Source organism: Rana temporaria, chromosome 5 (assembly GCF_905171775.1).
Source record: "Rana temporaria chromosome 5, aRanTem1.1, whole genome shotgun sequence".
Taxonomy (NCBI): domain Eukaryota; kingdom Metazoa; phylum Chordata; class Amphibia; order Anura; family Ranidae; genus Rana; species Rana temporaria.
The window spans coordinates 336,250,386-336,263,929 of record NC_053493.1 but is presented as its reverse complement, the minus strand read 5'-3'; positions in this window follow the sequence as shown (position 1 = coordinate 336,263,929).

Here is a 13,544-nt window from a genome sequence, read left to right as displayed (position 1 = left end):
ATAGTCTATATCTCCTGGAACCACATAAGGGTCTATAGTGGGTTGTTAGATAAGTGAAGGAAAGAAGAAAGCATTTTAGGGAAGGGAACTGTGTAGAAGGGGGAGTGGGAGCAACACAATGATGACAACCAGCACAGAAGCTGTAGAAGCAGGTACCTTTATAGGCAGAGTAAGATACCTCCAGTGTTTGGGTGCTTACTTAGAAATAAAAATTACAGCATAATCATGCCAGTGGAGGTTCCATCCAGTTTAAGAAGAAATTATGCTGGTAGGCCCATTAGAGAAGGAATAAGTCTATATGGCCTCCTACACACGACCGAGTTTCTCGGCAAAAAACAGCAATAAACTTGCTGTTTTTTTTTTTTTTTGCCGAGGAAACCGGTCGTGTGTAATACACTTTTCGACCAGGAAACTGTCGAGGATCTCGTCGAGCCAAAAAGAGAGCATGTTCTCTAATTCCTCGACGGGAATGGAGAAAATTGGCTCGCCGAGATCCTAACCTAGCCTAACAAGGAACTTGACGAACAAAACGATGTGTTTCGCCCGTCGAGTTCCTTGGTCGTGTGTACGAGGCTTTAGAAATAAGAATTACAGCATAATCATGCCAGTGGAGGTTCCATCCAGTTTAAGAAGGAATGATGCTGGTAGGCCCATTAGAGAAGGAATAAGTATATGATGCAGATAGAGTACCCCAAGGGTCCCAAAGATCATTCAAATGTTCTTGTGCATCATAGACAAGAGCCATTCGATTTTCCATTCTCATCGGTGTGCATAGTTCTTGTACCCAATTGTTTATTTGTAATACCTTTTAATATTCATCTATTACCAATATGAAAACGAAATATTAAAATCAAAAACCTAAATCACTCCCACATTGATAGAATTAGTAGTATATGCTGGAATTCTAACAGTACTGGGGCTGGTGCAATTTACATAATTAAATGAAGTGGCAAAGTGATGTTAATAATGACCAATTATACCTGGTGATATAGGCAAATAGACTGTTCACTTTGCAAAGGAATGTTCCCTTAGCTTAGTGAATGTGGTAAAAATTCACTTTGCAAAGAATACCCAATTGTGTGCAAGGAAAATAAAAAATAAATGTTTTTTTGCCTGCGCATGAGTAAATGATGGAAGTCAGCAGAGCTTCGCCTCATTCACTAAACTAAGGGAACATTGGTAAGAAAATCTGTGCGCCACGGTTGGACCTGCTTGGAGGCAGGGCCAAAATCAATTACAATTAAGAAAAATAATAACAATAACAAATATACAGCTGCTCCCCAAATTCAGGTGACTGAAGCAATATGGAAAATGTGAAGGGGAACATTCCCTCGTAAAGTAACCCCATCAAAAAGCTCAGAAAACGTTTGTGGAGGCCACTGATTCATTACTGTACCCAAAATCAGAGGCCATGGAGCTGTTCACATCCTGATATCACAGTGGCTTAACTACTATTACCAAGTTATCAATTGATCCTAGATGCAGTCCAATGAGCAAGCATGACTTCATCAAATGGTTATCTTTAAAATGATTGGTGCAATACTCATCACATAGCATAAAGTTTATCCCCAGATCATGCTAAAATTGGCTGGATTGTGTGTCAATCATCATAGGTAAAACCAGGTATGGCCTAAAATGTTTTTAAAGGGGTTGTAAAGGTTTGTTTTTTATTTTCTAAATAGGTTCCTTTAACCACTTCCGGACCGCCTCCTGCACATATACGTCGGCAGAATGGCACGGCGGGGCACAAGCACGTATATATACGTCCTGTACTTGTACCCAGCCGCGGGTCCCGCGGACCCGATCGCCACTCGAGTGCGGCGATCGGTCCCCGGAGCTGAAGAACGGGGAGAGCCGTGTGTAAACACGGCTTCCCCGTGCTTCACTGTGGCGGCGTATCGATCGCGTCATCCCCTTTATAGGGGAGCCACGATCGATGATGTCACACCTACAGCCACACACCCCTACAGTTGTAAACACTCACAAAGTGAACCCTAACTCCTACAGCGCCCCCTGTGGTTAACTCCCAAACTGCAACTGTCATTTTCACAATAAACAATGCAATTTAAATGCATTTTTTGCTGTGAAAATGACAATGGTCCCAAAAATGTGTCAAAATTGTCCGAAGTGTCCGCCATAATGTCGCAGTCACGAAAAAAATTGCTGATCGCCGCCATTAGTAGTAAAAAAATAAATAAAAATAAAAATGCAATAAAACTATCCCCTATTTTGTAAACGCTATAAATTTTGCGCAAACCAACCGATAAACGATTATTGCGTTTTTTTAACCAAAAATAGGTAGAAGAATACGTATCGGCCTAAACTGAGGAAAAAAAATAATTATATATGTTTTTGGGGGATATTTATTATAGCAAAAAGTAAAAAATATTGTATTTTTTTCAAAATTGTCGCTCTATTTTTGTTTATAGCGCAAAAACCAAAAACCGCAGATGTGATCAAATACCACCAAAAGAAAGCTCTATTTGTGGGAAAAAAAGGACGCCAATTTTGTTTGGGAGCCACGTTGCACGACCGCGCAATTGTCTGTTAAAGCGACGCAGTCCCGAACTGTAAAAACACCTTGGGTCTTTAGCCAGCATATTGGTCTGGGGCTTAAGTGGTAAAGCTAGTGCATTGTTGGTTCACTTACCTTTTCCTTCGATTTCTCTTCGTAGGCTTCATTTCCATGGACATGTTTTTTATTTATTTATTTATTTATTTATTTTTGAGCTGGAGCGTTTTTGCGCGGTTTTGAGCGTTTTTGATCGTTTTCAAGCGTTTTTGAGCTTTTTTTAACGTCTGGCGTTTTTACAGCTCTAACGCTGGAGCTTCAGAACGCACTGGTCCTGGGTTTTTTTTTGCAGCTTAAAAATGGCTCAGCCATCTACAGCTCAAAAATGTCATGGTGGGCATGAGGCCATAGACTAACATGGAGAGCTGTATTTAAGCTGCAAAAAATGCTCAGAAAAGTGGCTGTAAAAACGTCCAAAAACGTCCATGGAAATGTTTTTTTCTTTGTCTGAATTTCTCACTTCCAGTTTCTCCTCAGTAAGCTGTTCAGTTAGCTGTTCTGGCTGACTAAACACCGCTCGGATGATAGTGGAAAGCTTACTGAGGAAAAACAGGAAGTGAGAAATTCAGACAAAGAAAAACATTTTTTAGAAGGGAAATCGAAGGAAAAGGTAAGTGAACCAACAATGCACTAGCTTAAAGGAACGTATTTAGAAAATAAAAAACTAACCTTTACATTCCCTTTAAGTTTAGCAATGCTGAAGTGCAGGCACCTTGTGGGGCATTAAAGTATGTGTTATAATGAGTCTTCAGATCGATCCCTGCATCCTTGTGTAGCTCCTTGGATACTACACCAAGGCTTCTACCTAAATGAGAAATGAGGCGCACTCCTTCCTGACCATAGCACTGACTTTCTAATTCAACCCACAAATGCACTTTCTTTTGCAGTTGAGGCTCTGGCATTTGAAAGTTTAATGACATTGGGGTGGCTTAGAGCTAAGAGCTGGCGTGGCCTAATCTTAGTGTAGGCAAAACCTGAAGCTCCATGTATAGCTTGGCCTAGCACCCCATAGACACAGGGACAGATCTGAAATCTAGCACAACTAGTGCATATTTGTTCATCATCACATACTCAGACACTGCTTTATGTTTGGAGTACTGCACATTGGTTATATTTTACTGCTCCTTCTTACAATGCAAGTTGATGGAGTCGATCTCCCTAAAGGGGTTGTAAAGGTTCATTTTTTATTTTCTAAATAGGTTACTTTAAGCTAGTGCATTGTTGGTTTACTTACCCTTTCCTTCAATTTCCCTTCTAAATGTTTTTTTTCTTTGTTTTCTTTGTCTGAATTTCTCACTTCCTGTTCCTCCTCAGTAAGGTGTTCAGTAAGCTGTTCTAAATGACTTTCCACCACTCGGATGATGGTGGAAAGCTTACTGAGGAGAAACAGGAAGTGAGAAATTCAAACAAAGAAAAACAACATTTAGAAGGGAAATCAAAGGAAAAGGTAAGTGAACCAACAATGCACAAGCTTAAAGGAACCTATTTAGAGAAAAAAAGACGAACCTTTACAACCCCTTTAAGGCAAATAGACTGTTTACTTTGCAAGGGACGTTGCCCCAGAGCTTAGTGAATGAGGTGATGCTCTGCTGACTTCCATCATCCAATCATGTGCACACAAACTTGCTGTGTTTTTTTCCTTGCACTTCATTAGTTATTTTTTGCAAAGTGAAACTTCACCACATTTACTTAGCTCTGGAGAGCATTCCCTTGCAAAATAAACAGCCTATTTGCCTTTAGTAAATCAACATCTGTGTCTGCTGAGACTTTGCTGGCAATGCACTTCCTGATGGTTGCATTAACCTCTTAGATCTCCCTTTAGTTGGTAATCTACAACTCAGTTTAATACGACAGCAACAATAAACAAGAGCATGCTTGTGAAATGTCACCCTTTTTAAATAAGCATACCCATAAAAAAAAAAATTATTACATATGTATAGCTAGATTCAGGTAGGGGCGCGCAACGTTAGGCAGGCGTAGCGTATGGTATTTACACTACGCCGCCGTAAGTTAGATAGGCAAGTGCTGTATTCACAAAGCACTTGCCTCCTAAGTTACTGCGGCGTAGCGTAAATTGGTCGGCGTAAGCGCGCCTAATTCAAATGAGGATGTGGGGGGTGTGTTTTATGTATATTAACTGTGACCCGACATGATTGACGTTTTTTACGAACGGCGCATGCGCCGTCCGTGTACATATCCCAGTGTGCATTGCTCCAAAGTACGCAGCAAGGACGTATTGTTTTCGACGTGAACGTAAATTATGTCCAGCCCTATTCACGGACGACTTACGCAAACGACGTAAAATTTTCAAATTTCGGCCATACTTAACATTGACTAGTCCAGCTATTTGATGGAATAACGTTACGTCTGAAAACGCTTTACATAAATGGCGTATCTTTACTGCGACGGACGCACGTACGTTCGTGAATAGGCGTATCTAGTCATTTACATATTCTACGCCGAACTCAACGGAAGCGCCACCTAGCGGCCAGCCTAAATATTGCACCCTAAGATACGACGGCGCAGGATGACGTATCTTAGCTAGGTTTAAGTGTATCTCAGTTTGAGAATACACTTAAACTTAGGACGGCGCAGATTCTGAGTTAGGTCGGCGTATCTACTGATACGCCGGCCTAACTCTCTCTGAATCTAGCTAGTAGACTACATATTCTTTTTCTTGCTTATACAGGTAAACGTGACTGAAGGTCAGAGAAATTGCTGAAAAAAGTAAAAGGGCAATGAAAGTTCACCAAACTTAAGTTCTCTCTGTCATCGCTGGCAACCAACTAGCAGTGTCCCTCATCTCATGTAATGACACTATATATCACCATTCCAATGACAAACACACTTCATTAGTTATTTAGTTATGATATAATTAAGGAAAAATTCACTGTACCTTGAGAGGAAAAAACTTTTGAGAAAGGCCTTCAGTGCCTGAGAAATGAGATAACGGCGCAGTCATTTGCTGGTTAGAAATGATGTAGCAGCACTGTCCTTGCATGGTTTTCAGCATCAGTGCACCATTGATCTCAGTTGTGGAAGTTAATAAGGTTTGGGCTAATTAATCCGAAGAGTAGGGACTGGAACTGCAGCACACAGTTTAATCAAGTCATCAGAACTCTCTGGCCATGAAAAAGATAATTAAAGGGAGAGAATGGAATACAGTAACAGAGGTTAGAAGAAGAGGAAGAAGGTCGCTCCTACTTGTTATTTGTGCTGTTCTTGTAGGATAGCAGGGTGGGGGATTGTGGGTTAAGGAGCTATAGTCAAAAGGACTTAATAACTGGGATAATACAGAGAGCAAACCAACAGTACAAAGTATAGTAACCCATAGCAACAATTTAATAACCATCCATAATTTTATTTCGAGAAAATGAAATCCAATTGGTCTTTATGGGTTAATGCTTTTTGCAAACAATCATTGCTATGATTATTTATTAATTTATTGAATATTGTAATATTGTGGACTGGCTACACAGAAAAATTAAAAGCAGGCACTATATGTATTAGAATGGTTTAAAAAAGGTTAATCATATCATTCATGCTGTAGCTTTTATGTATAATGAAATAATAATATCAGATATTGGCGTGTAGAACATATGATCCAACTATATAAAACACACACCACCATAATCATAAGTATCTGCAAACAAATTATTATTTATTATTTATATATCATTTTATTTATTTTAGTCATGATTACTAATAAGATTCTTCTGTCATTTTGCTAACCTTGGAAAATGAACAGGTGACATTTTGTTTTGATACTTGAGACCCATTGATCCTTACATATATACTGTGTGTATATATATATATATATATATATATATATATATATATATATATATAAAATTTAAAACATTTTTCTAAAATGTATATTTTCTGTTCCAAGTTCTTGTGCTAAGGATAAACAATAAATGAGCAGGAAACTAAGAAGAAATGGATCCCAACATATAAAGAAAGGCCAAGAAGAATTTTCCTATCTCCTAAGTGACTGTACCACTGATTGACCTAACTTATTAAGAGGCAGTAGGCTGATTTCTTGACCTACAGTAAGTTATAAAAAAAAAATTAGTATCTCGATCTGGGCAAATATGACAGCCGAGGTACCTCTCCAAAAAGGGACATTATTTGCTGCCAATTCATCTTGCATTGCAGGAAGGTCTCAAGTCCTGCGGGAACGCGTGGGAACGAAGTTCCTGCACTTTTTTCACAGCAGGAACTCAGTTCCCTTTGCAGGACTAGAGCAGCCGAGCCAATCCTTCACTAAGCGGCGATGCCCAGCTTGAGTCACTGTCAGGGGCAGGCGAACCTTAGTAATCCTTTATGTTACTGGCCACTTCCTGTATATGGATTCATCGGGCAGTGTGCGGGTATTCCGTCACTTCCTCGATGCCGCAATGTCTCCTGGGAGCTTTTGTCATTGTTCCCAGGAGATATTGCGGAGGTCTGCCGCGAGTTATCGCGGAATTTAGAAAAAACATGCAGTTTAGTGATTATGCATATGAGCATATCATTTTTTTTTTTTGGTGGGGAAGTGGATCTTGGGTGGGAGTTCCCACACTTTTTTTCCCAGGACTTGACCCCTGATTGCAGGTAATGAAATTAAAGCAGCATTCCCTAACCTAGCTGTAGAAGGTGGGAGAATTGAGAACGATGTATGATGAGATCCTGCTGTTGGTATCTTTAACAAATATATAAAATTAGTTGTTCATTTAACCCATTGACATCTGCTAAAAGTATTATCTCGCTATGCTCAGGTAAATGTGACAGTGGAGACATTGGCATTATCACTATTGTAGGCTCTGTTGAGGCACTGTAATTGTATTTATTGTAATGGAGAAAATAAAAATGATGACTTATCTAGGCATCTTTATCTTTGTAAGCTCCTGGAAGCCAGTACTTCAACTAATTTCACATTAAGGGTCATTATAACTAATTTCGAGAGAAAATGGTAAAAAGGGGAAGTGTGGCTAATTATTTCCTCCTTTTAAAGCGGCTGTTATAATGATGTATGTTGTTCAGAATAATGTAAAAAAGCTAAGAAATGGTTTAAAAAATTCAGTGAGAAACCCACTAACATTTACTGTATCTTAAATATGAAACCTTTAAGGGAGGTAATACTATAATGCTCTCATTATATAGTCGTAGGACCTCCCCATTAGTTACCATGTAATATTTCTTTCATATTTTGCAAAATGTGGCTTTATTCTTTTATAGTTATAACAGAGAACAGCAACAAATATATTTAAAAGTGTACCGTACATAACTCATTACATTAGAGGTGTAATGCAAGGTGTAAACTGTAATTTGAAGGTCATCATAACAGAATTGTAGGTGCATGTTTACATTGGGGATTTAGGAGTCCAACTTGTGGAAGACTTTTGACCATTTTTCTTATTGGGATTTTAACAAAACTCAGAATGATCAGGCAGGGAGACATGAATTGCAGTTTACCAAAATAATGCAAAGTTAGCAAGCAAAAATGCAAAACCAGATGGCAAAAGCATGCATACATAGGAGAAAAATGAAAAACCGGTTGATAATGGCAAAAACATGTATACATGCAGAATCTGAAAAAAAAATGCACAAACATGGACTCTTCACAGCAATATTTCTGTGGCTCAGTTATAATAACATGTGGCTGCATATATAAGACTCAATAACAACAGAAAGCCAAGTTGAGAATCAGTACTTCGGTAAAAGTTCAGAACACACTACTAATGATTATGCTCATAGACAGTGTCCCTCACAGTGAAGTTCGGGGTAACTCTGGTAACACAGGGGAAGAGCTGAAGGGATCCAAGGCTCAAGAACTAGGGGCCACCCCACTGTAACTGCAGTACTTTGGTAGCAATTGGGGATGGGGCTCTCCAAAGTAGCAGGGTTTTTAGGAGAAGCTGCTTGCTGCCCATGTCAGTTGCTCAGCCCTGGGTGTGTCCAGGAACCCAGAGATTGATCAAAAATAGCATAGAAATGGTTGGGGACTTTGAATGAGGCATATAGACTGCCGCACCAGCACATGCCTCCATCCCCAAAATTGGAACAAGAAAAGAAGTTGGGACTTTAAATGAGATGCGATTTGATGCAAACAGTAGTAAAGTAATAAATGCGTAATAACCAAGCTCAAAGAATATAATTTTTTGATCAAAAATAGAGTCAATGGGGCCTGCATCTGCACATCTTCAGTAAAAACTTTGCTGCAGGGTATTAACCCCTAACCGGAGGTATAATTGGCCAGACCATGGTCTGCGAGGAAGTGACTCCCAGAACAAAGACCTGGGATAAGGCAGAAGGGATAATGTGAAGGATGGAAGGTTAAGGTGTATTGGGGGGTAATAGTAAGGAAGTGAGCAGAGGGAAGGAAGTCTAGGAAAAAAGAATGAAGGAAAATAATGTGTGTGTTTTTATGGGAGGAGAGGGGTTGTGGGGGTAATGTAATGTGAAATTGGATATTATGGGGGAGCCGAGAAGATGCAGAGAACTAATTTGATTAATATATTAACATAAAAAATACAGGAAAGCAATTTTGACAGGCTTGCTTGGTATTTCAGTTGTTATTAGTTTTAATTGTGACTTGCTCCTTTTGGTTGACTGACAAAGCACATCTGTCGATATTAAAATGCTACTAAACTGGCAACTGGCTAGAGGTTAATGGTTTCTATTCTAGAGATACTGAAGTATTCTTAAATACCTCTAATCACAGTGCAATAGTAAGTACATTTTGTTGCTGGTCTACACCTTACTATAGGCCACTAAGACCACCCATTATGGTGTTGGTTGAAGAGAATGCGCAGGAGGCAAACACTGCTAGGAAGTGTTGACATTTCCATACTGGCATTCAGGGTTTTTGGGGTCCATAAGAAGAGTTTTAGAAGTATGTGCAGAGCCTGTTATTTGTCAGATTTTCTTCCCCTGGTGCCGGTATAGTATCATTATAAAACAGACAGGTGTCCTTTAAGGTTTAGCTTATTTACAGATTAACAGCCCTATTTCAGATCAAATTTGCAATAATTTCCAATGGTTGTTTCAGGCTGACTTAGATGGCCTCTCTCACACCTCTTGTGAACCAGTTGTCCTCTCTGCCTACAGTGTGCAACTGACTGTCCTTCAAATCATATCATTCTTAGTGCTTAGTGTTTCTGCCATTCGGCACTGGGGTCTACATGCAGTTTACATGTTCTCACTTTGCTGGTAGGTTAACTGGCTCCTCTTTAAATTGGCCCTGGTGCATGTGTATGTGTGTGAGATAAGTATCGTAGATTGCAAACTCCTCAAGGGTGGGGACTGATGTGAATGAATAGTATGTAAAGCACTGCTTAAAATGAAAGTACTATATAAATAACTGTAATAAATAAACTATGTACAACAGGATATAAAAACAAGGAAACAATATCTCTGAATCTGGTGCTTTTCATTGAAGACAGTGGCCTTTTATAGGATTGGTTGGACAGATTCTTTCCAGGTGAGGCCTCCTAAAAAAGGGAATCAAAGGGGATTGCTGGGGCACCCCCTTTTTTGAGACAGGTACTGCTTCTTCCTAGAGGCTAGACCCCAAAAGTGCATGGAGTTGAATGACTCAACACATACAAGTCTTTATTATAAACCTTTACCAAGAGAAATCTGTAGACTGCTAACTGCCAATCTCTCCTATAAAATTACTGGCTTTCATGCTGATTCAATGTATGACCATAGAGTGAAATCTGCAGGAATGACTGCTCCTATTACATGTATTCCTATGGGAGGAAAACTAAGAGAAAATGAGTTAATTGCCTCAGAAAGGGTGTTGGTTTTCATGGTTTGCAAATACCGGTAATGGACAAAACTTTTTTTTTCCAGCTTTGTAACAATTGTTATTACAGGGCTCTTATCATTTAAGTATGTTTCTGATGGAAGCATGGGAACACATTGAAGCTCTGAGGTTTTAATTGTTGAACATCACTTGAGGGAATTACAACAATTTAGGTTTTAGAAAGCTGCACTTTTTACTCTTTTTTCTCATATATGGAATATATACGTCTAAATAGCTCCATTCTTTAGTGTTAGGGCTGAGAGAAAGGATGTGAGGTTTCAAAGAGATGGGGATGTTTAATGTACGGATGTAATAATAAAGATGCATTTAACAGGTGGATGAAACTAGGATGACTGTGACTGTAACAAACCAAAAGATTAGTACTGCCAACTCATGAAACATTCATTACTAAGAAAAGATGTGTACAATCCCATAGTTATATATTGAAATAATTCCTATCCCATACATGCATACAGGCCGTTGCTACAGGACAGGCAAAACAAACAATTGCTTGGGGCCCCGAGCTGGCCTGGGGCCCCCAACTTCCCCTTCCCAGGCTGTAGCGTGGCCGAGCTCCTCTTCCTTCCTCCTGGAGTCCTGTCAGTCCGGTCGGGTACTGGGCGTGGTACAGGAGATTCAGTTTCCTGTTCCAGGCCGGACTGACAGGAAGTGCACACTGAGTGCTTACTTCTTTTCAGTCCAGCCAGGAACACAGGAAACTGAATCTCCTGTACCGCACGGTACCTGGCCCAGCCTGGGGCACTATCTGATTGGGAACCGGGGACCCATAATGATAGAACACCTGACTGACAGGAGGAAGAGGAGCTCGGCCACGCTACAGCGACAGCCTACAGGGAAGAAGGGGAGGTGAGAATAGAAAAACTTAGGGACTAGGGAGGGGGGAGGAGTAAGAACATGGGTGTAAAAATTAGTGTAGCACTAATGTAGGCTTTGCGTGCGGGGGGGGTTCTTGGGGCCCCCATTTTGCTTGGGGCCCCCAAATTCCTTCAAACGACCCTGCATGCATATTTTGTAATACAAATCTTGGTTGATCAATGTATTTATCATGTATGCATGTTCTCTAGTAGCTGTCTTTAACTTTGCAAATATTAGAAACAAAATCCATTACAATAAGACCACCCTGCTGTTATTGTAAGCTAGAAACAAACATTGGAAGGTGGTAAAATGTGCAGACAAAATGCAGCTTTTTGAAAAATCCTTATGAAAAAGTCGAATAAGGTGGGTATATAGGCAACCCCAGACAGTATGTTTGTATACAAAAAAAGCTTAGCAGCTTAAAAAGTGTAAATTCCACCACAATCACAAAAACATTATGTTGTTAAGTTCAATAAAGCTTTTTGTATACAAATATACCATCTTGGGTCGCCTATTTACCCACTTTATTCGGGTCCGTCGAACACCAGCAGATCATCGGGCAGAGACTCAGAATCCCCTTGTGGAAGCTGCCCTTTGTATATGAACATTTTATGGTTACACAACCAATCACATTGCTATAATCTTTTTATATGGACTATAAACTGAAGCACTTATGAATAAATGGTTGTGGAATGAATCATCTGAGTTTCCATTATTTCTTATGGGGAAATTCACTTTGATAATCAAGTGCTTTGGATTACAAACATGTTTCCGGAACAAATTATGCTCGCAATTCAAGGTTTTACTGTATCAAGATGTTTTAACTTGTGTATATTTTACCTATGTACACCAGATCATAGCAGGGCTCCAACAGAGGGTAACAGAGCTTTGGTGCTTGCTAGTAGATTGATTAGCTGGCTAGCCCAGCTTACTGCCTGCTCCCTGGCTGTGCCTATTTGTTTGCATTGAAGTGCCTGACTGGTTGTGACCTGGCCAGTCTGACCCCAACTAATTTGACTTATTATCAGTCTGACCTTCTCTGTCTAGCAAGACTGTGAGCCCCATCTTATTAACGCCATTTCATGGCAGAAAACTTCAAAAGTAAAGTAAAGAGACATCACCCTGTGAATAAATATAGTAAAGTTTATCTGAAGACCAGACTTTTAAGCAATCTGCAAACAAACATTTATACTTATATATACCGTATTTGCCGGTGTATAAGGCGACCGGGCGTATAAGACGACCCCCTAATTTTACAGTTTTTTAGGATTTTTTGCCTGTTATCACCGTATAAGACGGCCCCCCCTTCCGAGGCTTCCGACGCTTCATATTTCTTCCTTCTGGAGCCATATTCTTCTCCCTTCTTGCTGGAGCTGGAGCCAATCACGGCAAGCGATGTATTATATTAATTAATACAAAGCCTGATTGGATTGGCAGAAGCTGTAACATCATCAGCCCACGCCTCTCTGACTCTCAAAGCCAATCCGAGTAGGCTACTGTATGTAGTCTGCTCGGATTGGCAGAGGATGTTACTCAAATCCAAGCAGGCTCTGTATTCATTTGAATACATCGCTCACCGGGATTGGCTAAGTGGTATATACTGTATGTAGCCGAAGCTACATACAGTATTACCGCACATCCTGCAGGTATCCGAGCAGCCGACCCGGCGTATAAGACGACCCCTGCTTTTTGGAAAAAAATTTTAAAGTGGAGTTCCACCCATAAATATAACATTACATCAGTAGTTTTAAAAAAATGTCATTAGTCCTTTACAAATTTTTTTTTTTTTTTAGATGCCTTCAAAGTGTTGTTGCTAGGCAGAATAGTTAATCTTCCCACTTCCTGCACCTAGGTGCTTAAGCTTCCTAACCTACACCGCACAGACTCCTGGGAATGTAGTGGGTGTAACTTTCCAGGAGTCTGTGCACTCCCCAGTCTCAAAGAATCATGTGACTTGGACAGCACAGGTGCTGAAACCTGATCTGACACTGCTTGTGCAGCACTGAGCATGTTCGAGATCTGCAAGGCTGAAATCCAGGAAGTCATACAGTCTGGCTTCATGATGCCCACACTTAAGATGGCCGCAGTCAATTTCTATTTTATAAAGTATCTAAATGCTGTAACAACCTAACAAAACGGACCTTAGTTTACAGGCTAACTTTACTAGAATACATTAAGCTTGTGTATTACAGGGGTATTTATATTTAAAAAGTGAAATTGTGGCCGGAACTCCGCTTTAAGTGTAAAAGGTAGTCTTATACGCCAGCAAATACAGTACTTATACTTTTTTATACTTACATTTAT